The following is a 27000-nucleotide window of genomic DNA, read 5'->3' on the forward strand; positions in this document are numbered from 1 at the left end:
GCCTGCTCAGTTATCTGGCTCCCTATGTTAGGAGCTTCTGCAGGTGGCCCCAGGCAGAGAGCCCAAGGATTAAGGCTATGAGAAGTCCCTGACTGACAAAGGTAATGAGGTTTCTTTTTGAGGACCTATTGACATATTTATGCCACATATAATTTCATCTTTATACCAGCTGAATAAGGTAGATGGTATTTTGTTTATTTTCTGTTTTAGAAAGCAGGCGCACAGGGTTTTTTTTGGTAACAACCAAAATCCTACCTTTTCTTGGCAGGGGCAATAAAAACGTATGCCCTATTTTATCAGCTTCCAAAGTTCATACATATGACTCCAGCCGACCTCCATCTGGTCTTAAGAAGCAGTAAATTAGACATAAAACTCCCCTTCAAACACATAAACCCAAAGTTTAAGTAAAGAATTTCTAAATAATTAAGATAAGCTTCTATTCTTTCTTAGGTAATATTTGCAGTATGACATACTGATAAAAGTCTTCTGTGGAAATAGTGTGGAAGGTTTTTTCAATAATTTTTCATCCCTTCAATAAATACTCATTCAACTAGAAACTCTATGGATTTAGTGAAAACAATGTTCTTTGACTTCATGGTACTTTACAGTTAAAGAGAAAAGAAAGTAATTAAAAAAAAAGCATAAAGAAACATAGCTGTGAACTTTAAAAACATCATATGATATGAAAGAGTAGGATGTGATTATGTAGTGGGAACAAAAAATTCCACGGTGAAGATGTGCTCTTTCATCTATTATGGTGACAGTAAGAAGCCAGTGGAAGGATTTTGCACAGGAAAGTAATATGATTCCATTTCTATTTTTAAAAGATTATTCTGGCTCTTGAGGAGAAAGGATCAAAGGGAGTAAGTAGCAGAATTAGGAATGGAGGGGAGGAAGCAATTGCAGCGGTCCAGGAAAAAATAACAGGATTATTTCCTGTAAGGTTCTAGATATTTATCCATACAGATTTATTTCATACTCAGGACAATCCTCTGAAAGAGTTACTGCTATTTTACAGTTATAGACAAGGAAATTGGGGCACAGAAAGGTGGACTTATACAAGGTCTTAAGCTGGTAAGTGACAGAGTCAGGATTTAAAAAGTCTTACTCTAGCTATGGCTCTTAATGTTCTACAATATATTTATTTCTCAAGTAGAGAGAAAACGTGGAAAATTTGGAAGAGAGAGGAAACAACCGATGAAGTCCATGGGACAGCAGGAGAAAAGAGGATCTATAATGAATGTGGAGGGATTGGATATTATTAGACAAAGGTCCTATACTTTGTTGGATTTTGAAGTGTCTTAATGAGCCTGAACTTATTTATTATATCTCATCAACTGTGACTCAATAAATCTTCAGATAATGATAATGACGGCAATCCTTTCTTTTGAGAAAAATATTTATGGATTATGACAAGGCTTAAGATTCCCTAAATAAGTACTAGTGGTTTTTACTTTCCACATCCAAGTAGTATAACTCAGAAACTGAAACCCTCAATCCAGATGTCTTCCTCAGTACCCCTGGTAAGTGTTAAATTGCTTCTAATTTGACTAAGTACAAAAGAGATTATGTGGTGTTGCTGGCTACATTTCAGGTGTGGTTGAAGCCTGTATAAAGTGCTTTTGGATGTGCTAACAACTCAAAAGTGTTAATTAAAGGCAATAATACGCTTGGCTGTTTTATACGGAGGGTTCATGCTAGGATGGAGTGAACACGGAAATGCACACACACAAAAGCTGTATTTTGAGAATTTACCTCATATCAGCGGAATTGGTTGGTTTCCAATGTGAAGTCATGTAATCTGTTTTACAAAAATGAAAATTCTTACGGGGAAGATGGATACGGAGGATGAAGGGAATTAGAAAGTAAAGAAAATCTTTATTTACTGATAAGAATTTTTCTGGCAATCTTTGCTAAAATCACTAACTCATTTCTTTATAAATGTATTTTTTTTAGGTTAAAATGGTACCATGTAGTAATATATAAAGATATATAATGTACATGAAGTTTGTTAACTAAACTCTGATTATGGATGAAGCCTCTAAAATATAATCCATTCAGGAGAGAATTATGCCAATGTTTTGTTAGAAAGGATAGCAATAGACTGCTTTCCATCTCTCTGGGATGGGTAGGAAGCAATCATGTGTAATTCCTTCTCCTATACCAACCCTCCTCTTTTCTTCCAAGATTACTGCAGATTTACATGGTGTAATAGTCCCAGAAATGTAAAAGATGCCAATTCCCTATTTACTGTTAATTACTCTTGAAGAATAACTATCAAAGAATTTTATAGAATTTTAAAGAGATGAAAAATATTATTCTAGTGTTCTATATAATATAACCCAAAAAATTAAAATTGGGAATTTTTATTCAGAAGTATATTCCCATAACTTCTTTTTGGGCACAAAATAGATTGGAATATGACCAGCATAATCTACCATTCCCTAAATTCCAAAGGAAAGGATGTGGGAATTCTTGATATTTTAAGTTCCTTCCACCCTTACATTCTGATGTCGTTATTTAAATGATAATGAAGAACAGAAATAGATAATAGAAAATAGTTGCAGTCACTAATCAATGGAAATTTTAAAAGTATCCATTCACATAAATGAAAGTAATACTCAATCTTAAGAAATAAAATCAAAGAAAGAAGGAATATTTGGTAGATTCAAACCAGAAATACTAGAGAATTAGATCAGGCCTAAAGAACAGAAGATTTCCTAAGAAACTAAGAGCAAATTACTTGATCACATTTCTCTGAGAATCTTTCTGCCAGGACAACCCCCTCCTGCAATAAGGACCATTTGACCGCAAGACAGCACCTCACTTGTTCCAGGGAATTGAACATTAAACAGTTCTTCTTTGGAAACGTCCCAAAATTGCTTGCTTGCCCCCTTTGCAGCCAACCAAAGACTGTTAAATGTGCCTGAAAATTCATTAGAAACTCTCTCCCTGCTTCCAAACTTTCTATCTTAATAGGACACTTGCCAATCAGAGACTCTCTAGGTAGTTCCCCCCTTTTACTTTATAAAACCAACCCTCCTTTCTAATATCTTTTACAGATAAAAGGTAGTGTCTTGCTTGAGATCACATGAACTATCTTAAAATTTAATTTAGGGCTTTGATCTCTAATCCCTCCTAAATATTTTAACTTACAGACCCACCTAGATGTTTTATCTCAGTTATTAATTCTGACCAAATCAAAGAGAACTAATGTCATATAATTGACTATTCTAGATACTAATGTGGACCAAGATAAAAAGCAATGAAAAAAAGAATATGTCCTGCTCCCAGGCTAATCCCTAGACCCAAGGAGAACATCCTGCTGATGCTACAACTGTTTGAAAAGGATTTCATTCCATAATTTGGCAGATGAACACTAAAACCCAAAGGCAGAATTAAATTAATAGTTTAACATGAAAAAGTCAAAGTCGGTACATGTTAATGATTTTTCAAACCTGACAGTGTGTGTGTCTAGCATCTGTGCACACACAAGCACACCTAGAGGGGTGGGATAGGGAGGGTGGGAGGGAGATGCAAGAGGGAAGAGATATGGGGATATATGTCTATGTATAGCTGATCCACTTTGTTATACAGCAGAAACTAACACACCATTGTAAAGCAATTATACTCCAATAAAGATGTTAAAAAAAAAGAAGAGAGAGAGATGGAGGAAGGAGGGAATGGAGGGAGGGCGCTATTGGAGTTCCTTAAAAGGGGAAGGAGATCAGAAAAACTTGGGTAGGTGAAATGAAGAGAGAGGATCTCACTGAGGAGGAAAGTGTACCTAGAGAAAAGAGGAAATGATCTTGCAAACAAACAATTTAGGAAATTTTAATTTTGCTCTAAGGTTGGTTGTGTCTCTTTCTGGCACCCTGGACTATCGCTTTGGTCTGGTCACTCTATCCTGTCCTGCTGGCTGTCATTACAGGCCTCCTTTCAAGACATCCTCCCTCCTGTAGCCAGTGTGTTCTCTCTAAAGCTCAAACCTGACCATGCATCTTCCCTGTTTAAAGCTTCTTTTAATGGTCCCCAATTATTCTTAGGATAAATCTACTTCCCGCCTAGCATCTCACCAGTGCCCTCTTCCTCTCCCCAAACTCTACCTTGTTGCCTCTTGTTCCTGGGTCTCTGCACCTGCTGCTTTCTCTGCTTGGAATAACGGCTGCCCCCATTTGCCATTTCCTCTCCTAATCCCTAGTATTCTTGTCAGCTTACTGCTTAGAAATCTCTTTCCGGAAAGCATCTGACACCCATTTCCCTCCAAGTACCCTAGGAGTTCCAGCAGTACCATTCAGCTCCAAGTTTTTTATGGCACCCAATTGTATTTGCTTGTTTCCTTGTCTGTAAGATGCCCTAGATTGTGAGCCATGTGATAACACAGTCTGGTGTCCATCTTATTTCTCATTATATAACTAGTATCTAGCAGAGTCCATAATATACAGTAACTAGTCACTAAATATTAAACTAATAAGTGAATACATTTGAAAGTGATTTAGGTGAACTGTAAAAATAAGAAAGAAATGATACATAGAGTATAAAGGGTTTCAAATCTTTCTTTTTTAAATAAGACTTAAAAATAAACTCACATCCTCAACTGGCTTTTGAAAGCTTTTAAGACCTCAGTAAAGTATAGCCTTCCTGATTTGTGATTATACCAATAGTACACTGATGATATGTGGTCTGCTGACAAAATAAAAGGCTTTGCACAGCTAGAAAATTAGATTAAAACAGAACAAACTAATTGGATTTAAAGATTATATGGGGTCACAGTCTCAAGATTCTTGCATTTGAGAATTGCCAGTAGTGAGTATTATATCATCCATAAATCAGTTCTCCATGTAAAGAAGTACATGAATGATGTGAGCCAGGCTGATACTTTTGAGCTCAAATCTTCTAGGAAGAGTTCCTACCAGTACATGAAGTGCTAATGCATGCTGTGGCATGTTATTTACATGCTATCTTTACATTTACTTAGTAATTCAAAAGGGTAATTAACATGGAGCATGCTGTTTGTCATGACAGGTACTTTTCAAATATAATAATTCTTCCACTCAAACATAATCCACACATGGATTAAGAAGGACTGTATAGTTAACACACATATGACATATTCTTAAGTGGTAGGATTCTAGTTAGATGCCCCTAAATGTTTATGTAAACTCCATTTTATCCTGAAATTCTTATCGTTTATACATTTATTTTAATGCATTATAAATTCTTCCATGTCTTAAATTAAGAATTTGAAAACGTCTCTAAAAAAGAACCCAAAAAACTGTAGCATATTCTAGGTGAAAAGAGAAGTGTCCTTTAAAACCCTTCCATGAACACACACACACACACACACACACACACACACACCCCAAATCTAAAAACTCAACTAAATTAAATTTTCTCAGAAATTTTACTGAGGAGTTTATTGTGGAGACTGTTATATGATTGACATTTTCTGGGTTAAAATATGAATTTTAAGATCACTTCCTTTAGCACACTAACATTTGGGTTGAACAAGTGAATTACAGATATGACCATAAAAGAAATATTTCTTTAACCTTTCAAAACAAAGATAAAAAGTGAATTGTCTGCTTCTCTATAGAGAACAACTTATGTTTGTTGGTCCAAGTTGGTGGGGGAGATTTCTCTTAAACTTCTTGTCTTTTATACTCTTTTACCTCTAAAAAAACAAAGATATCTGCCTGTGACAAGTAAAATATCATTTTATAATTTCCTGCTGTCCAATCTGAACACTTAATATAATTACCACGGTTATTACAGGGCATCATGAAAATACATGGTCAATTGTTTTAATATCACACTGGAACTTACATTATTCTGAGTGCTGAAAAATAAAGCATTCTTTACTAACTGGAAATATTTTTAAGTAAGATAAAAATTATTTTATAGAACAGAGCAAAATCGGGATTTACCTCTAAGAATTTTCCATGTTTAAATGACCTTCTGTATTGCAATGCACATTAAAAATGTACAGAAATGAGAAAAATGGAAATTATTAAAGTAGAGCAATATAAATTGTTGAATTTTCCAGGTTTTTATGAAATATCAGGGATAGGGCTAATATCTGTAAGATAAGTATTTTTTTTTCTTCATTTTCACTGAGAAAGAGATGGAAAGATATTTTTCTACACCCTTAACAAGTTTATAGAATAATAAGGCCAATTTTTTTTGTTTTGGTACGTGGGCCTCTCACTGTTGTGGCCTCTCCCTTTGCGGAGCACAGGCTCTGGACGCGCAGCGCAGGTTTTTCTACACCCTTAACAAGTTTATAGAATAATAAGGCCAATTTTTTTTGTTTTGGTACGTGGGCCTCTCACTGTTGTGGCCTCTCCCTTTGCGGAGCACAGGCTCTGGACGCGCAGGCTCAGCGGCCATGGCTCACGGGCCCAGCCACTCCGCGGCATGTGGGATCTTCCCGGACCGGGGCAGGAACCCGTGTCCCCTGCACCGGCAGGCGGACTCTCAACCACTGCGCCACCAGGGAAGCCCAAGGCCAAATTTTAAAAGGTTAGTTAGAAGAACTTCCAAGAGGAAGTTCAGCTTTTAAATGGCTTTTTAAATGCCTTGCTCCTCAACGTATGGTCCTTGGACCAGCAGCATTGGCAGCACCTGGGAGCTCATGAGAAATGCAGAATCTCCTGGTTTCAGTCTAGACGTACTAAATTCAAATCTGCATGGTAACAAGATTCCCTGGAGATCTGTATACACATTAAAGTTTGAGAAGGCATATTCTATTACACAGGTGTATATAATTCATTTCCCCTTGAAGCCCAAGGAGATTTAGCACAGCTCATATTCATAATGTTTTTCTGTGATAGGAAAGAGGTATGTTTTAATTTTACAGACAAAAAGTAGCGTGCATGAGGGATGTGATTTACCACATATTATACTGTCAGTAATTATAAAGTTGTTGATGAGCAATCAATATTAAAATGATTTCTTTATATTATTCTATAACTTGAAGCTATAAAGGGAATGCTGTTTTAGGTAATAAAAACAGACTTGCTAACATCATTGAATTTTTATGCAATTAGAAGTTGTAGGCTATATAAAGAGAACAATCTCCAGAATGAGTTTACTTCCTATGTTCTTTTCCGTATTATTTTACTAACAGTAATTAGAGCTTTGTAAATCTACGTAACTGCATAATAAAAGAACCTCAGTACTTTTTTACTCTCTATGTTTTACTGGTGATTAATTCCCTGATTTTATTATACCCCTCATCCCCTCAATCTGAATAATTTTGTTATTTTAATAAGTTTAATTGACTCATTTCATTGCTTTTCATACCTCAATCTAATAAACAAATATTTATTATTCTATATGTGGTAAGGCAAAGCACAATGTGGGGAATGGTGTGTATTAAATGATGAATAAGATAAAATCTCTGCTCTCAAACACACTCTAGTTCATCAGGGGAGTTAAGACATATACACAAATAACCATGATTAATTTCAATGACACAGAAAATGCTATGGGAACACAGAGTGCAGTCACTTCTGATTTGTGGAATTAGTTAAGACTTCCTGAAGGAGAAAGCATTTAAAACTAGGCCAAGGAGGATGGCTGGAATAATAACAAGAAGAAAAAGCTTTTAAAGGGCATTTTGTGTGTGAAGAGAGCACGAGTATCTCCATGTGGTGGTTTATTACAAAAAGTGCTCAGAAATTAAGTAATCAAATAAATTTTAAAGCACTTACTTAGCTACTTGTATTAAAGTATACAAAGTTAAAAATATTCTTGTAAAAATATATATGATGAGCTCCTGTAGCAGATTGTTTTTTAAAACAAATTAATGAAGATGATTAAAGATAGTTCATAGGAAAATAAAATAGGCTGCCTAACATAAAGTTAGTGGGAAAAAAAAAATCTCAGGAATAATGTAGCAAAATTAGATACAAAGTTGGTTAACATCCTGCCAGGCAATAAATATGTAACCTTTGGGGTTATCTTATCCAGTGGACAGAGATTATGTTACTTATCCATCTTCTAAAAGTTAACATCTAACTTTACAGTCTAACTCTAATCAATAGTAAATCAAACAAACTTACAATTCCCTAGGACTCCAGCTGACTCTTAGGTGGAGTATTTGACAATGCTCAGACAGAATTTCAAAAGGGCACATCTAGATAATTTTTAAATTGATTTGTCAACACTACCCAGTTAAATAGCTTTATCACACCCAGTTTGTAGAGAAAACTGAGTCTTAGAGATATTAAGCAAATTGCCCAAATTACATGGCTGGTGCAGGAAACAAAACAAAACAAACACCTGAGATCTTAATCCAGATTTGTTTGATTTCAAAGCCATAGCCTTTGAACCACATAAAAAGAATAAAGAGTTTATATTTATCCTGTCCCAGTCAATATTTAAGTGCTAAACTAATTAAATTAATTCAATACTTGAACAAAACAAATAACCCCCCCAAAGGAAAAAAAAAAAAAAAAGAAAACAAAAACACGAGATTGTTGAATGGATTCCTACTATACTGATGAAGAGACTAAGATCCAAAGTAGCAAGAAGAAGAAGGGAGGGTGAGGCAGTCAGTGCTGCAAGACCTGGGAAAGTAGCTAAGGACTCAGACTTCTAAGACTGTACAGTGCTGTTCAAAGAATAACATACTTCACTGTGTCCTGAGGGTAGGACAGACAAAAGCTACGGAATCAGGTGGTGTGGAGGGAGGTGATGCTTGCAATCTTCCCTGAAAAAGCTTGAATTTGCTTCCTGTGGTTCTTAACCATTTGGGGATCATATATTAATCTGCGACTAAGAAAGTTATGGTAGTTCTCCTAAAATGGGCATATCTGTACTTACGCACAAAATTTTGCAATCCACTTTAGAGGTTTACTCATTTTTTGAAGACACTAAGCATTTACTTCTTCATGAGCATACCAATAGGTGGTCAGGGAGGACTCCTATAAACTTTTAAGACAAATATATGATATTGCTTATATGTGGAATCTAAAAAAAATGAAGAAGAAATAATACAAATGAACTTATATACAAAACAGAAATAGACCCACAGGCACAGAAAACAAACTTATGGTTACCAGTGGGGAAAAGGGGGTGGGGGGAGGGATAAATTGGGAGTTTGAGATTGACATATACACACTGCTATATATAAAGTAGGTAGTCAACAAGCACCTACTGTATAGCACAGGGAACTATACTCAATATTTTGTAATAACCTATAAAGGAAAAGAATCTGAAAAAGAATAGATATATGTACGTATAACTGAATCACTTAGTTGTACACCTGAAACTAACACAACACTGTAAATCAACTATACTGCCAAAAAAAAAAAAAAAAAAAGACATCAGATTAACCTCTTTGGCTATTATTTAAGCACATTATTTAAGTAAGTGGGGTTTTGACCAAAATGTGGAGGATGGAAAATAATGCAATTCTTACCTTTCTCCAGTTAACACCAGGACCAAACCCTCTAATTCACACTGATCCAATTCCAGCCTCATGATTTCATAAAAATCCACCTTTCCCAGTCAGGAGTAAAGAGAATAGAGAGATGTGAGCATGATAGAGAGTTAAAGGCATAGACTCTGAAATCAGGTGCCCTGATTTAAATATCAGCTTCCCTAATTGCTAGTTGTGAGTTCTTTTTTTTAAACTTCTTTATGTTTTAATATCCTTACCTGTGAAATGAGGATAATGATAGTACTTACCTATTATGAGGTTTCAATAAGTTTGTATTTGTATTTATAAAGTGTTTAAAGCAGTGTTTGGCACAGAGGAAGTACTACATTAGCATTTGCTACATAAGTAAGTGGACACATATCCCAAATCCTTCTCTTTTCTTTTGACTGAAACATATAGAAAACATATTTATCAAATACCCATAGTCTGCAGTACCACTTCTTAAGGTCTGTAACATTTCTATGACTCTATTTTGGAGGCTATAACTCCATCTCTAGGATTTTAAAATTCTTTAGAATATATAAATGAGGCTCACTGATGATTTGAAAAAGACCAGCCTTCTGAAATCTGAAAAAAAAAAAAAAAAAAGATTTTTTTCTCTATTCCCAAAATAGAGATATCAGTTATAAATTACTTTTTCTCTACATAGGTTAATATAATTTCACTTAAAGTTTCCTGGTACTTCCTGACTAATTAATTATGTACTGTTAAATATGAGTTCATTAGAGAAATATGTAACTAATGTATATCCTTAACTGCTAAGCTTTATCTTATTGTACTTTGTCTTTTGAATTATTGAATTAATGAACTACCATTATCTTAATTGGGGCTTCACACCTAGACAATTTTATATCACGGAATTACCATTTTGTTTCTTGGAATCTTGGTACAAAAATCTCCAAGTCTCATAGATACTCTTGGTTTTTTATTGAAAAGATGTTTTATGACTTTTCATATTTTAGTGACTGTGATTTAATCACAATAAAGAACATTCTATATATTATCTTAAGTAAGAAACATCTGAAATTCACACATTGCCCCAATAATAGGAAATCTTTTCACTCACTATGTTAATTCTGATAAGGAAAACTTTGTCTCATAACATCTAACTTAACCGAAAACATAGAAGTTTGCCTTTGAGAATATTTTCTTTTGTGAATTTAATGCTGTGTTAGTATTTCTGGGTTTCTTTTTCATAATTCTGGGTAATATTTAACATTTATTTAACTTAGGAGCTGTAAGTCTTCAAATGTTTTAAAGATGAAAAGACCTTACATAATTTTACATCATTTATGCAAACATGATATATTGCTCACCTCCTGGAGTTATGAAGCACATATTTTAAGCCTTATTTAATTACCCTTTGTAAACTTTAGGATGTTTATTATTATATTCCTTATGAGGCATATTTGTCATACATGGATTGATTAAGAAAATAAGATATTTATAGATGAAGCTGGGACATAAATTTTTGAAATGTATCCATATATTCTCCTACACATGGATTTTTATTATTTGAGGATCAGTGCTTAAAAATCATACAGATGGCTTTAAACAGGCAGAGAGGGAAATTCACTTTTTGAGTGAAGATACTATTCTTTCTCGGATTATAAATATATATTCAGCAAGTTGTGTGTATCTAAACCTGGTTACCTTCCTTAGTAAATTTCAATGAGCATGTTCAAATTTGAACAGTAGAGGGAGCTCTAAAAAAGCTTCGTAAATAGAAAAGTTGAGGTGAAAAGCTGTAGCTAACATAAGATTCTAAGTAAAAATTATTAAAAATGCTTGTCATAAGTCAACAAATCAATTTCACGTTCAAAATCATGTGCTTTTAAAAAACCTTTAGATAGTTAATATGCTTTCCTCACTTTTAGTATCTTTAATAATTGTTTTATTTTAAAGGGCTCTAGACAGGACCTTCAAGATGGCAGAGGAGTAAGATGTGGAGATCACTTTCCTCCCCACAAATACATCAGAAATACATCTACATGTGGAACCACTCCTACAGAACACCTACTGAAAGCTGGCAGAAGACCTCAGACCTCCCAAAAGGCAAGAAACTCCCTACGTACCTGGGTAGGGCAAAAGAAAAAAGAATGAGACAAAAGAATAGGGACGGGACCTGCCCCAGTGGGAGGGAGCTGTGAAGGAGGAAAGGTTTCCACACACTAGAAAGGCCCTTCACGGCCGAAACTGCAGGTGGCGGAGTGGGGGAGCTTCAGAGCCACCGAGGAGAGCACAGCAACAGGGGTGCAGAGGGCAAAGCGGAGAGATCCCTGCATGGAGGATCGGCGCCGACCAGCACTCACCAGCCCGAGAGGCTTGTCTGCTCACCTGCCGGGGCGGGTGGGGGCTGGGAGCTGAGGCTTGGGCTTTGGTCCGAGCGCAGGGAGAGGACTGGGGTTGGCTGCATGAACACAGCCTGAAGGGACTAGTGCACCACGGCTAGCCGGGAGGGAGTCCGGGAAAAAGTCTGGAGCTGCCGAAGAGGCAAGAGACCATTATTTCTGGGTGCAAGAGGAGAGGGAATTCAGAGAACCAACTAAAGGAGCTCCAGAGACAGGAGCGAGCCGAGGCTATCAGCGCGGACCCCAGAGACGGCATGAGACGCTAAGGCTGCTGCTGCCACCACCAAGAAGCCTGTGTGCGAGCACAGGTCACTATCCACAACCCCCTTCCGGGGAGCCTGTGCAGCCCGCCACTGCCAGGGTCCCGGGATCCAGGGACAACTCCCCCGGGAGAACGCACGGCGCGCCTCAGGCTGGTGCAACGTACCGCTGGCCTCTGCCGCCTCAGGCTCGCCCCACATCCCTACCCCTCCCTTCCCCTGGCTTGAGTGAGCCAGAGCCCCCCAATCAGTGGCTCCTTTAACCCCGTCCTGTCTGGGCCGGAACAGACACCCTCTGGCGACCTACATGAAGAGGCGGGTCCAAATCCAAAGCTGAGGCCCTAGGAGCTGTGAGAACAAAGAAGAGAAAGGGAAATCTCTCCCAGCAGCCTCAGAAGCAGCGGATTAAAGCTCCACAATCAACTTGATGTACCTGCATCTGTGGAATACCTGAATAGACAATGAATCATCCCAAATTGAGGAGGTGGACTTTGAGAGCAACGATATATATATATATATATATATATATATATATATTTTTTTTTTTTTTCCTTTTTCTCTTTTTATGAGTGTGTATGTGTATCCTTTGTGTGACTTTGTCTGTAAAGCTTTGCTTTCACCGTTTGTCCTAGCGTTCTGACTGTCCGTTTCTTTTTGTTTTTTTAGTATAGTTTTTAGCACTTGTTATCATTGGTGGATTTGGTTTTAGGTTTGGTTTCTTTCTTTCTTTTTTCATTACTTTTAATTTTTTTTTATATTTTAATAACTATTTCATTTTACTTTATTTTTTTCTTTCTTTCTTTTTTATCACTTTTCTTCTGAGCATTGTGGATGACAGGGTCTTGGTGCTCTGGCTGGGTGTCAGGCCTGTGCCTCTGAGGTGGGAGAGCCGAGTTCAGAGCATTGGTCCACCAGAGACTTCCCGGCCCCACATAATATCAAATGGCGAAAGCTTGCCCAGCGATCTCCATCTCAATGCTAAGACCCAGCTCCACTCAATGACCAGCAAGCTAGAGTGACAGACACCCTATGCCAAACAACTAGCAAGACAGGAACACAATGCCACCCATTAGCAGAGAGCCTTCCTAAAATCATAATAAGTCACAGACATTGCAAAACACACCCCCGGACACAGTCCTGCCTACAAGAAATTCAAGATCCAGCCTCATCCACCAGAACACAGGTACTAGTCCCCTCCACCAGGAAACCTACACAACCCACTGAACCAACGTTAGCCACTGGGGGCAGACACCAAAAACAAAGGGAACTAAGAACCTGCAGCCTGCAAAAAGGAGACCCCAAGCACAGTAAGTTAAGCAAAATGAGAAGACAGAAAAACACACAGCAGATGAAGGAGCAGGATAAAAAGGCACCAGACCTAACAAATGAAGAGGAAATAGGCAGTCTACCTGAAAAAGAGTTCAGAGTGATGATAGTAAAGATGATACAAAATCTTGGAAATAGAATGGAGAAAATACAAGAAACGTTTAACAAGGACCTAGAAGAACTAAAGGTGAAACAAACAATGATGAACAACACAATAAAAGAAATTAAAAATTCTCTAGAAGGAATCAATAGCAGAATAACTGAGGCAGAAGAATGCATAAGTGACCTGGAAGATTAAAGAGTGTAAATAACTACTGCAGAACAGAATAAACAAAAAAGAATGAAAAGAAGCGAGGACAGTTTCAGAGACCTCTGGGACAACATTAAATGCACCAACATTCGAATTACAGGGGGTCAAGAAGAAGAAAAGAAAAAGAAAGGGACTGAGAAAATATTTGAAGACATTATAGTTGAAAACTTCCCTAATATGGGAAAGGAAAGAGTCAATCAAGTCCAGGAAGTGCAGAGAGTCCCATACAGGATAAATCCAAGGAGAAACATGTCAAGACACATATTAATCAAGCTATCAAAAATTAAATACAAAGAAAAAAATATTAAAAGCAGCAAGGCAATAACAACAAAAAACATACAAGGTAATCCCCATAAGGTTAACAACTGATCTTTCAGCAGAAACTCTACAAGCCAGAAGGGAGTGGCAGGACATATTTAATGTGATGAAAGGGAAAAACCTATAACCAAGATTACTCTACCCAGCAAGGATCTCATTCAAATTTGATGAAGAAATTAAAATCCTTACAGACAAGCAAAAGCTAAGAGAATTCAGCACCACCAAACCAGCTTTACAACAAATGCTAAAGGAACTTCTCTAGGCAGGAAACACAAGAAAAGGAAAATACCTATTATAACAAACCCAAAACAATTAAGAAAATGGTAATTGGAACATACATATCAATAACTACCAACGGATTAAATGCTCCAACCAAAAGACTCAGACTGGCTGAATAGATACAAAAACAAGACCCGTAAATATGCTGTCTACATGAGACCCACTTCAGACCTAGGGACACATACAGATTGAAAGTGAGGGGATGGAAAAAGATATTCCATGCAAATGGAAATCAAAAGAAAGCTGGAGTAACAAGTCTCATATCAGACAAAACAGACCTTAAAATAAAGACTATTAGAAGAGACAAAGAAGGACACTACATAATGATCAAGGGATCAATCCAAGAAGAAGATGTAACAATTGTAAATATTTATGCACCCAACATAGGAGCACCTCAATACATAAGGCAAATGCTAACAGCCATAAAAGGGGAAATCGACAGTAACACAATCGTAGTAGGGGACTTTAACACTAACACTCCACTTTCACCAGTGGACAGATTATCCAAAATGAAAGTAAATAAGGAAACACAAGCTTTAAATGATACATTAAACAAGATGGACTTAATCGAAATTTATAGGACATTCCAACCAAAAATGACAGAATACACTTTCTTCTCAAGTGCTCATGGAACATTTTCCAAGATAGGTCATATCTTGGGTCACAAATCAAGCCTTGGTAAATTTAAGAAAATTGAAATCGTATCAAGTATCTTTTCCGATCACAACACTATAAGACTAGATAGTGATTACAGGAAAAAATCTGTAAAAAATACAGACACATGGAGGCTAAACAGTACACCTCTTAATAACCAAGAGATCACTGAAGAAATCAAAGAGGAAATCAAAAAATACCTAGAAACAAATGACAATGAAAACACGACGACCCAGAACCTATGGGATGCAGCAAAAACAGTTCTAAGAAGGAAGTTTATAGCAATACAATCTTACCTCAAGAAACAAGAAACATCTCAAATAACCAACCTAACCTTACACCTAAAGCAATTGGAGAAAGAGAACAAAAAAACCCCAAAGCTAGAAGAAGGAAAGAAATCATAAAGATCAGATCAGAAATAAATGAGGGCTTCCCTGGTGGCGCAGTGGTTGAGAGTCCACCTGCCGACGCAGGGGATGCGGGTTCGTGCCCCAGTCCAGGAAGATCCCACATGCCGCGGAGTGGCTGGGCCCGTGAGCCATGGCCGCTGAGCCTGTGCGTCTGGAGCCTGCGCTCCGCAACGGGAGAGGCCGCGACAGTGATAGGCCCGCGTACCGCAAGAAAGAAAACAAAAAGAAAGAAAGAAATGAAAGAGAAATGAAGGAAACAATAGCAAAGATCAGTAAAATTAAAAGCTGGTTCTCTGAGAAGATAAACAAAATTGATAAACCACTAGCCAGACTCATCAAGAAAAAATGGGAGTAGAGTCAAATCAACAGAATTAGTAATGAAAAAGGAGAAGTAACAACTGACACTGCAGAAATACAAAGGATCATGAGAGATTACTACAAGCAACTCTATGCCAATAAAATGGACAACCTGGAAGAAATGGACAAATTCTTAGAAAAGCATACCTTTCCGAGACTGAACCAGGAAGAAATAGAAAATATAAACAGACCAATCACAAGCACTGAAATTAAGACTGATTAAAAACCTTCCAACAAACAAAAGCCCAGGACTAGATGACTTCACAGGTGAATTCTATCAAACATTTAGCGAATAGCTAACACCTATACTTCTCAAACTCTTCCAAAATATAGCAGAGGGACGAAAACTCCCAAACTCATTCTAGGAGGCCACCATCACCCTGATGCCAAAACCAGCCAAAGATGTCACAAAGAAAGAAATCTACAGGCCAATATCACTGATGAACATAGAGGCAAAAATCCTCAACAAAATACTAGCAAACAGAATCCAACAGCACATTAAAAGGATCATACACCATAATCAAGTGGGATTTATCCCAGGAATGCAAGGATTCTTCAATATATGCAAAGCAATCACTGTGATACACCATACTACCAAACTGAAGGAGAAAAACCATATGATCATCTCAATAGAGGCAGAAAAAGGTTTTGACAAAATTCAACACCTATTTATGATAAAAACCCTCCAGAAAGTAGGCATAGAGGTACTTACCTCAACATAATAGAGGCCCTATATGACAAACCCAGAGCCAACATCGTTCTCAATGGTGAAAAATTGAAACCATTTCCTCGAAGATGAGGAACAAGACAAGGTTGCCCACTCGCACCACTGTTATTCAACATAGTTTTGGAAGTTTTAGCCACAGCAGCCCGAGAAGAAAAAGAAATAAAAGGAATCCAAATCGGAAAAGAAGAAGTAAAGCTGTCACTGTTTGCAGATGACATGATACTATACATAGAGAATCCTAAAGATGCCACCAGAAAACTACTAGAGCTAATCAATGAACGTGGTAAAGTAGCAGGATACAAAATTCATGGACAGAAATCCCTGGCATTCCTATACAATAATGATGAAAAATCTGAAAGGGAAATTAAGGAAACGCTCCCATTTACCACTGCAACAAAAATAATAAAATACTTAGGAATAAACCTACCTAAGGAGACAAAAGACCTGTATGCAGAAAACTATAAGACACTGATGAAAGAAATTAAAGATGATACAAACAGATGGAGAGATATGCCATGTTCTTGGATTGGAAGAATCAACATTGTGAAAATGACTCTACTACCCAAAGCAATCTACAGATTCAATGCAATCCCTATCAAACTACCACTGGCATTTTTCACACAACTAGAACAAAAAACTTCACAATTTGTATGGAAACAAAAAAGACCCCGAATAGCCAAAGCAATCTTGAGAAAGAAAAACAGAGCTGGAGGAATCAGGCTCCCAGATTTCACACTAGACTACAAAGCTACAGCAATCAACACGGTATGGTACTGGCAGAAAAACAGAAATATAGATCAATGGAACAGGACAGCGAGGCCAGAGATAAACCCACACACATATGGTCACTTTATTTTTGATAAACCCACGCACATATGGTCACCTTATTTTTGATAAAGGACGCAAGAATATACAATGGAGAAAAGACAGCCTCTTCAATAACTGGTGCTGGGAAAACTGGAGAGCTACATGTAACGGAATGAATTTACGACACTCCCTTAAACCATACACAAAAATAAACTCAAAATGGATTAAAGACCTAAATGTAAGGCCAGACACTATAAAACTCTTAGAGGAAAACACAGGCAGAACACTCTGTGACATAAATCACAATAAGATCCTTTCAAACCCACCTCCTAGAGAAATGGAAATAAAACCAAAAATAAACAAATGGGACCTAATGAAACTTAAAAGCTTTTGCACAGTAAAGGAAAACATAAATAGGACGAAAAGACAACCTTCAGACTGGGAGAAAATATTTGCAAATGAAGCAACTGACAAACGATTAATCTCCAAAATTTACAAGCAGCTCATGCAGATGAATATCAAGAAGACAAACAACCCAATCCAAAAATGGGCAGAAGACCTACATAAACATTTCTCCAAAGAAGACATACACATTTCCAACAAACACATGAAAGGATGTTCAACATCACTAATTACTAGAGAAATGCAAATCAAAACTACAATGAGGTATCACCTCACAGCAGTCAGAATGGCCATCATCAAAAACTCTACAAACAATAAATGCTGGAGAGGGTGTGGAGAAAAGGGAACCTTCTTGCACTGTTGGTGGGGATGTCAATTGATACAACCACTGTGGAGAATATGGAGGTTCCTTAAAAAACTAAAAATAGGAAGTATCATACAACCCAGCAATCCACTACTGGGCATATACCCTGAGAAAACCATAATTCAAAAAGAGCCATGTACCACAATGTTCACTGCAGCTCTATTTACAATAGCCAGGACATGGAAGCAACCCTAAGTGTCCATCAACAGATGAATGGATGAAGAAGATGTGGCACATATATACAATGGAATATTACTCAGCCATAAAAAGTAACTCAAAAAATTGAGTTACTTGTAGTGAGGTGGATGGACCTAGAGTCTGTCATACAGAGTGAAGTAAGTCAGAAAGAGAAAAAACAAATATCCTATGGTAACACACATATATAGAATCTAAAAAGAAAAAAAAATGGTTCTGAAGAACCTAGGGGCAGGACAGGAATAAAGATGCATACATGGAGAACACACTTGAGGACACAGGGAGGGGTAAGGGTAAGCTAGGATGAAGTCAGGGAGTGGCATGTGCATATATACGCTACCAAATGTAAAATAGATAGCTAGTGGGAGGCAGCCACATAGCACAGGGAGATCAGCTCGGTGCTTTGTGACCACATAGAGGGGCTGGATAGGGAGGGTGGGAGGGAGATGCAAGAGGGTGGAAATATGGGGATATATGTATTTGTATAGCTGATCCACTTTGTTATAAAGCAGAAACTAACACACCACTGTAAAGCAATTATACTCCAATAAATATGTTTAAAAAATTTATTACAAAATAATGCTATAATTCCCTGTGCCATACAACATATCCTTATTTCTTACCTATTTTATACATATCAGTTTGTATCTCTTATTCCCATACCACTGTCTTGTCCCTCCCAAAAGAGGGGAGGTTTCTTCCCCTCCCACAAGAAGGGAGGTTGCTTTCCATGGTTACAGGGCTTAGGTAAAATGCAGCATTTATACCATATATGAATTATATAATGCACAATGTAAAAATTATAATTATATTATAGTATAAAATTATTTTGTAGAAAATATTATAAACTATACAAAACACACATAAAAACATAATACCTATAACATATATAATATTTTATATACGTATATGTATATATATGTACAACACATATAATAGCTAGTATAATATAATGTCAGCTGCCTCTTTCGTATCAGGGAGGTGACAGTCAGCTTTACTTTAGTCAGCTAACTGGTGGCTCAGAAGCGCAAACATGGCTCACATGCTCCAATATTATTTGGCCAGCACATGGGTTCCAAGTTTTAAATATGAAAGCCTTATGTCATGGGTTAAGTCCAGCTCCTATCACTCCTTATGTCTTTACACTGGGCCATAGCCACACATTTACCTTTAGTAGGATCTAGTCCCTGGAAGTATCCGAATTTGCAACCCCTAATCAAGAGTATTTTTAGCCCATTTTTTGAGGAATGTGGAAAAAGTGGATCACAGTCAGGGAACACACACACACACACACACACACACACACACACACACACAAAGAGATGGCAAGGTATGAGAAGTTCTGAGATTTAGTCTAGAGAAGATGGGGCAGGGGAAGGATGAGAGAGGCCGTCACAGTTATCTCCAAATACTAGAAGAGCTGCCATGTGGAAGTATTAGACTTGTTCTGTTTGGTCCCAGAAGGGTAGCAGTAGGACAAGTGGGAGGAAGTTGCAGGGAAATAGATTTGTGTGTCAGCATAAGGAAGCACTTTCTAACAGAGCTGCCTTCAGAAAGTGGGGCTCTCCCTGTCACTGTGTGCTTTGCCTCAAAGCTTCACTGTGGAGGTGCAGGAGGGCATCTGACTATTGAATGGGTGTGCTGGAATAAGGAGTGTTGAAGTTTCTTTCCCACTGTAAGACTCTCTGATTCTGTGAAATAAAGTAAAATCCCATTAAAAATAAATAAATAAAGGGCTCTAGATATAAAAAAGTCATTTGTTATTGTGTGTACATCCTGTTAAATTTATGTATAAATATACTTAAACATATCTGGACTAGGTTCTTTTATATGACTTATCCTCTCCATTTTAGGCATGCTTCAGTTGCATTAACAGTTTGTGAAAACTGATACTATTAAGAACTTTATTGTTGTAAAGTCTGGCTTACTGACCCTGTGGGTCTAAACAGAACTGGACTGGAATGTATGGCTCTATAAAAGCCCAGAACTATCTAATGGCGGTAGCTAGTTGATAAACAGTTGATATTTACTGAGTATTTATTGGACTCAATGTTGTTCTGGGTCTCTAAAAAACATAAAAGGAATATAACCAAGTGGAAGTATTCTCAGCAGCATGGGGTAGCTGTAATGGCAGATGCAAGGAATTTAGGACCTGAACTTGTTTCTCAAGGGGGACTCCACTTTTGAGATGAATAACTTATTCAGATGTAAGGACTCATACATCTCAGGCTTGATTTGAGGATCACATGATATAATGAGGGTAAATTTCCTTAAACTCTTGCTGAATCCCAAGTGTTTAATAAATAACCCCCTTCTTCTTGCATGGTTATCAGAGCTAGTAAATGTACACAATCGATTACCCATATTCTCTAAATCCAAAATCTCTGAAAACTGTTATTGTTTTCCATATGATTCACTTTGTGTCAAAACCTAGCCTGACCCAAACTAATTCAGTAACAAGATGTGACCTCAATTGATAGAAGTTACATCAAGTCATTATATTTTATACTTTATAAACATCTGTAATTTTTCTGAGCATCATGTTTGACTACCAGGTGCTCATCTGGAAGCTCATGCAGGTGTTATATCTTGTATATGCATTCCATTATAGTTCTAGATTTTTGGAAACCTCTGAACTCTAAAACATTTGGCCACAAGGGTTTGGGATGAGGGATTGTGGGCCTATGGCCCTGCACCTGTCTCTGAACTGTTTTCAGTATATGTTGATGATCGTGTTTAATTCGTGAGGTTAAAATTTAAAGATGAGTGTTTATCAGGCAGAGACTATCTAAGCAATAATCCATCATTACATAGGCTGTTATGGCCTGAGTGTTTGTCTTCCCCCCAAATTCATTAGTTGAAATTCTACTCCACAATGTGAAGGTAGTAGGAGGTGGAGCCTTTGGGAGGTAATTAGAATTAGATGAGGGAGGTCATGCGAGTGGACCCCTTATGAATGGGATTAGTGCCCTTGTAAGAGTCAGGAGAGAGTTTGCATTCCCTCTCAGCTTCCTACCATGTGAACATACATTGAGAAGTTGGCAGTCTGCAACTTGAAAGAAGGCCCTCACCTGAACTTGATCATGCTGGCACCCTGGTGTCAAACTTCGAGGCGCTAGAACTGTGAGAAAAAATTTCATTGTTTATGAACAACCAAGGCTAGGTATTTTGTTATAGCAGCCTGAACTAAGACACAGCCCACCACACATTTAGGGAGTTACAATTACATCAAGCCACTTAATAAATGACATCTAAATTATATAAACATTTTAACAGCATTATGTGGAACCACTAAACTCTTGCTAAGTATAAAGATCACTTCTTCATGAGGTGATGATAACCTATTTAACTGCAGATTTCTCCCATCAATTCTGGCATGTATTTACATCATTTAGTAGAACACAGAATACTAGGGGTCCACATATCTAGACACACTATAAAACCTGTTAGATAACAGGTGAAAAGTCAAAGAGAAAATTATTAGGAATAATATGTGGAGAGAGGGCTGATGATGAAATGATTTACAATATAGATAATAGATTTTAAAAAATTATCCTGTTCTGCACTAATGATTTGGTAGGTGGAATGACAGAAACACTACCAGAATTTCTCCTAAGGAAATATAAACACCATATTTAAGAACAACAATATTCCTGAAAATGAAACATGAGAAAATTTGAGAAAATAAAAACACAGATGTGAATGAAAGTGACCAGTTTAGACTTTAGGAAAAAGTTTTTCTAGTCGTTTAGCATTATGCAGGTACTCCTATTGGCCAAATGTCTTTGAAATATATATGTCTGTCAATAGTTTTTGATATGATATTACTGCAGGCTAGTACATACACAGAAGTTGGTGCACAAGAGATCGTTCTGCTCCCAGAAGTTTTCAATGGCAGCACTAAATGCAATCCTGAATTCACAATTTCAGTTGCTAAGTAAAGAAAAAATATCTTTAGATACTTTCTTAATGATAACTGAGATATTACACCAAGACACATACATTTCCAAAATAAGATAAGTGTAGCTCTGGCAAAATATGAGATGGCAAGAAGGGAACAGCTTATTAAAGGAAATTGATGAATATGAGTTCAAAAAATCCCAGACACAGAATACTATGCTCGTAAGTAAACCAACATGCCGAATAAATATTTTCTCCTTAAAGCACAATCATCCAATTTTCAGGCAGTATAAAAATCGCAGTTATTTCCAAGGTTACTGCTATTTTTCTTCCTTTTTGTCTTTTCCTGTCTCAAGTCCTTCTTTTCCCACTGTGGGACTTGTTTATTTGCTGGTCACAGCTTTATTCTGGTTTTCCCTGCTGTGTTGGTGTTAAAACAAATTAGTTTAATATATTTCCCTAAAGGTAGCTGATTTAGACTTTTTCTTTCCTATGGTAAAGATATAAATGGTTTAATAAATTTATTTTAGGGTAGCTGCGTTTTAGTGCCTGTGTGACTTACTTCCCGCTGAGGAATCTCAGTGTGCTGCTGTGAAATATTTTGAAAGATACCTGAAGAGTTGGGCTGCTCTTTGATCTGATCATCACACTGAAATCATGCAGAGCTTTCTTCCCTTTTTTTTTTTTGCTGTTTTCCTTTCCCTTCCTCTCCTCTCTCTCTCTCCATTTTATTCTCCCTTACTTTGTACATCTCTCCCTTCCTTCCTACATCTTTTCTTCCCTCTGTTGCAGTGATATTTGGAATGCCTTTGGAATGCATGACTAGAAGAACATGTTATGAGTAAAGCCACTTGTGGTAGTCTTTTCCTGCCTTGCTTCATTTCTTTTATAATAAAATTATCCCTCAGTAAAAAGCATCTGAGTTTTTTAAACTGATCTACATTCTTTAGTGAATTTCTACTTCTGATTAGGCTGCCTTGGGAGTTTCTCAAGGTAAAGTGTTTCGAGCAATAGAAAAGCAGACAGCAGAGACTCTAGGCTGTATTCCAAGCCTGAGGAGCAAGAGGCTTGAGGAGTTCCCCGGCCCAGGCAGCAAGTACTTGGAACCGAGTGATGTACTGGGGTATTATGAGGGATGCGCACTGAACTTCATGCTGCTTCTCTGCCTGTGCTCTCATTATAGCCCGAGTGATTCTAATTTTAGAACCCCCCCGGTTTATTACACTTCTGTGTTGGGCAAATAATAGGCACTTCCTGCACATATGATTAGGGAATTTCCTGAGCAAACTATAGGTTTTCAGACCTTTTAACTTCATTCTTTTGGAAAATCTCTTAGTATGCAACCCATCCAACCCTCTATTGTGTCTGCTAGTCTCAAGTTCTCATGGGTCAGCCATAATGCAGAATCCACACTTACAGGACAAGGTGCAGGCCTTAGGACCCTCCTCTCCCCACAAGCAATTTATTTCCATTTCTGTATTTCAGTAGAAACTTGGTAGACAAAGGAATCTATATTCTTGAGAAGAAACTTTGATTTCTCCGTAAGCGTGTGCTCACAGTGACAGAGAACCCAGTGATCAGTGTAGAGGGCAATCAAACTTTCTCATTCAGTTGGTAATGACAGAGGAGCAGCTGATAGATACAGGCCAATAGTCACGTGTCTACTATGGAAGTGGATGTAGCCATTCATTTTTCTGGATGATCTGAGATTAGACTTAACGTTCCTTCTCCACTGTATTTGACTACCAACCTGGTGAGACCATAAGGGGTACCTAAATATGAATCAACACTATGTAGTCAGACAAAAGACACCTTTCATTATTCACTTACCAGAAACAAACAACAACAAAAACAACAGTTTCCTTTTTTTCATCAAGAGCAAGTTATGAACTGAATGCTTGCATTCCCCCACTCCAAATTCATATGTTGAGATCTCAACCCCAATGTAACAGTATTAGGAGGTGGGGCCTTTTAACTTCCAATACATGAACATTTTAAGTGCAAATCCACAAATTTTCTTATGTGTGTAAACTCCAGAAGGGGGAGAAATGGGAAAAGTCTGTGCTCTAGTTACGTTGCAGGTAAGTATATAGATACTTTTATTAAACTTGATGTCATAAAACTGGAATCCAAGAATCATAGAATTTTAGAGCTATTATCTATGCTGTGGATAAATGTTAATGAAAATGTTCAGGATTCTATGGCTATTATATACCAATGACTGCATACAGACATATCTTAGCTTTGAGTTAGTATGGAACATTTTCACATATCAATACACTATTTCTATTAAGGTTAAGTTATGATCCACAAAAATGGAAAAGTAATTTATTTCATAAATGTATCAAATTACATGAATTGAACATGTAATAATATATCAGAAATCAATGTGAAATTTTTCTCTGCACCACTCTCAGAGAGCTTAAGGCAATGCAATCTCGTTAGAGCAAAGAGGATGAATAAGTAGTGTAGAGTCTCTGCATCCACCTTCCCCCATTTGGGTAATCTCAAGTCCATTTTGGCTTCAGATGGCTGACTGTCAGGGTCAGTAAGTGTCTCAGCTTATTTGGGATGATCATGATTTACCCCATGGTCCTGACTTAGTTTTTTGCAGCTCATCTTGCCTTTCATTCTCAAAATCCCCCAACTCAGACAATAAAGTATATGATCACCCGATATATGTGACCCATTTTACTACGTAAACATAAAAGAAGTTGTAAGGCAAATATTAAGTTTCTGAGTAAAAGACAAAGTACCACACTGCCAATATTGCATTATTTTAAAATAACATGTGAGAAAAAATGATCTGTTAAATAGATACTTTTATGTTGTGAAGATAAAGAGAGGTGATCAATTTTCTGTATTTTTTCAGTGTTCTATAATTTATTGTTGATTTGGTCTACTTAGGCTCATGGTAAAAATGACAACTCTTGCTAGAGAAATGTGAACTATGAAACCTAAATCTGGTATGTTCCCACCTCTGTGTGCTTGGGAGATGAGTTAATAGTTCCAGGCCAGAAAGGTTCCATTTTGGTACCCTCAGAAAGGTCATGGCATCACAGAGCCTGAAAAGATTAACGTGCATTCAAAATCCAAACCATTAACTTCTTGCTCTCTAACTGACTGACATGTGGGCCATATAAACACAATTTGAATAAAAATGTGAGGGCAACATTCTTCTGATAGACCTGTGATTGTTTTCCTTGTTAAAATTATTCCATGTTACCACAGGGTCATTCCGGGCTAAGAGAGGGGTGGTGAATTACTGCCATCAAATATGCATAAATGGAGCCCAACTGTCCATGGCAAATAAGATAGTCTTCATTTATTAAGAAATATGATTTGTCTTCAGTTCAAAGCATTTACGATACTTTAAGAATACAAAATAAAACAGATTTTTCTATGTTTAAAATGTGAGAATTTGTAAATATAAGGATATCATAATTTTCAGATGATAGCATACTTTTGGATCATATTTACATTCTAAAACCTTTTAAAAACAGGTAACTGTTCTTTTATAACCTGGATTTAAAAATCTCTACGTATATTTTTATTGAGGTATACTTAAGTTTATAAAACATTGCTTAAGTAGAGCAATTAATAGTGTAGACACTGAGTATTTACTTTCTTGTTATGATAACATATATTACGTCATGTGGAGAAATTGATAATACTGTCTCTTAGGAATACCTAAACTGTGTTCAAAAGTTTAAGTTGACCTACAGTCAACATATGAGTCTTAAGGTAATTGATTCCAGGCACATCACAAACTTTTCATACCATCAACATCTGATAAACAATTGACAACTAAGAAGCAAGTAACAAGGATATGGGGAAATAATTAGTTTGAATTCCTAGATCAAAACTAGCCCAACAGGAATACAGTTAGCATTCAACAAGCATTTTTTCAGGAATGGACAAGAATAATAATAATCTTTAAAAGCCCAACTTGGTCCTTATGAAAAAATTGACAGATGCATTTTAAAAGTTCTGAACAAGCAGCAAACAGATGTTTTGAGTTACTTAACATGGAAAAGGTATGGCAGGTTAGTGCTCTCAAAATTATCTCTGTTACTGCCCCCATAAAATCCATTCATGTATTCAGCAGCGCTATTACTAAAATTAGTGAGAAAAATCTCCCTCATAACAGAAGTGATGGGCAGAATGTCTGATGACAGGGCTTAAGTTCTCTGTTTTCTAATAAAGAAATGACTATTAATTGACTAAGCGATTGCATCTCCTCCAAATTTTCCAAAATATTCAGCACAGCTTCATAAAAGATCCTTTAGATAGAGGAAGAGTAGGCAAACTTTTGGAGATCAAGTTTTTCCTTACTCCTTCCCTTATAATCACCTACCCAAGAAACCACTGATTAGAGTCTGAACAGGAAAGCAGAAGAATAGTTGAGGGGAGGGAGGCATAAAGAAAGAGAAAATAGAAATGAATGCTACCCACAGTGCTAGTAAGTCTTCCACTAATAATATACATTCATCAAATTGAAGATTTTTGTTGAAAATATGTGTTTCATCACAGACATAGAACATAGGTAAAATCAGAAGACAACATTTTAGTCAAAAACCTTACCCTTAGTAAAAAGCATAAAGGAACATATGGCAAATGTCATTTCAGGTATGATATGCTGGACAACAAGGATAGTGGAAAGTCTAGTCCACTGGACACAAGAAATCTGCTTAATTAAATTGAGGATGGTGACTCTCATTCTCCAATTGTTCTGTAAGAATAGAATAAGAACAGTTGAATGGAAAGCGGTAGCTGAGATTAAAAAAGGGATCTGACCAGGGAGATGGTCTACACTGTGCTGATCTCAGTAACAGACACGATGAGAACACAAAAGATACGGTCTGTGTGCCTTACAAGATACATCAGCAGGA

Source organism: Lipotes vexillifer, unplaced genomic scaffold (assembly GCF_000442215.2).
Source record: "Lipotes vexillifer unplaced genomic scaffold, Lipotes_vexillifer_v1.1 scaffold81, whole genome shotgun sequence".
NCBI classification, from domain to species: Eukaryota; Metazoa; Chordata; class Mammalia; order Artiodactyla; family Lipotidae; genus Lipotes; species Lipotes vexillifer.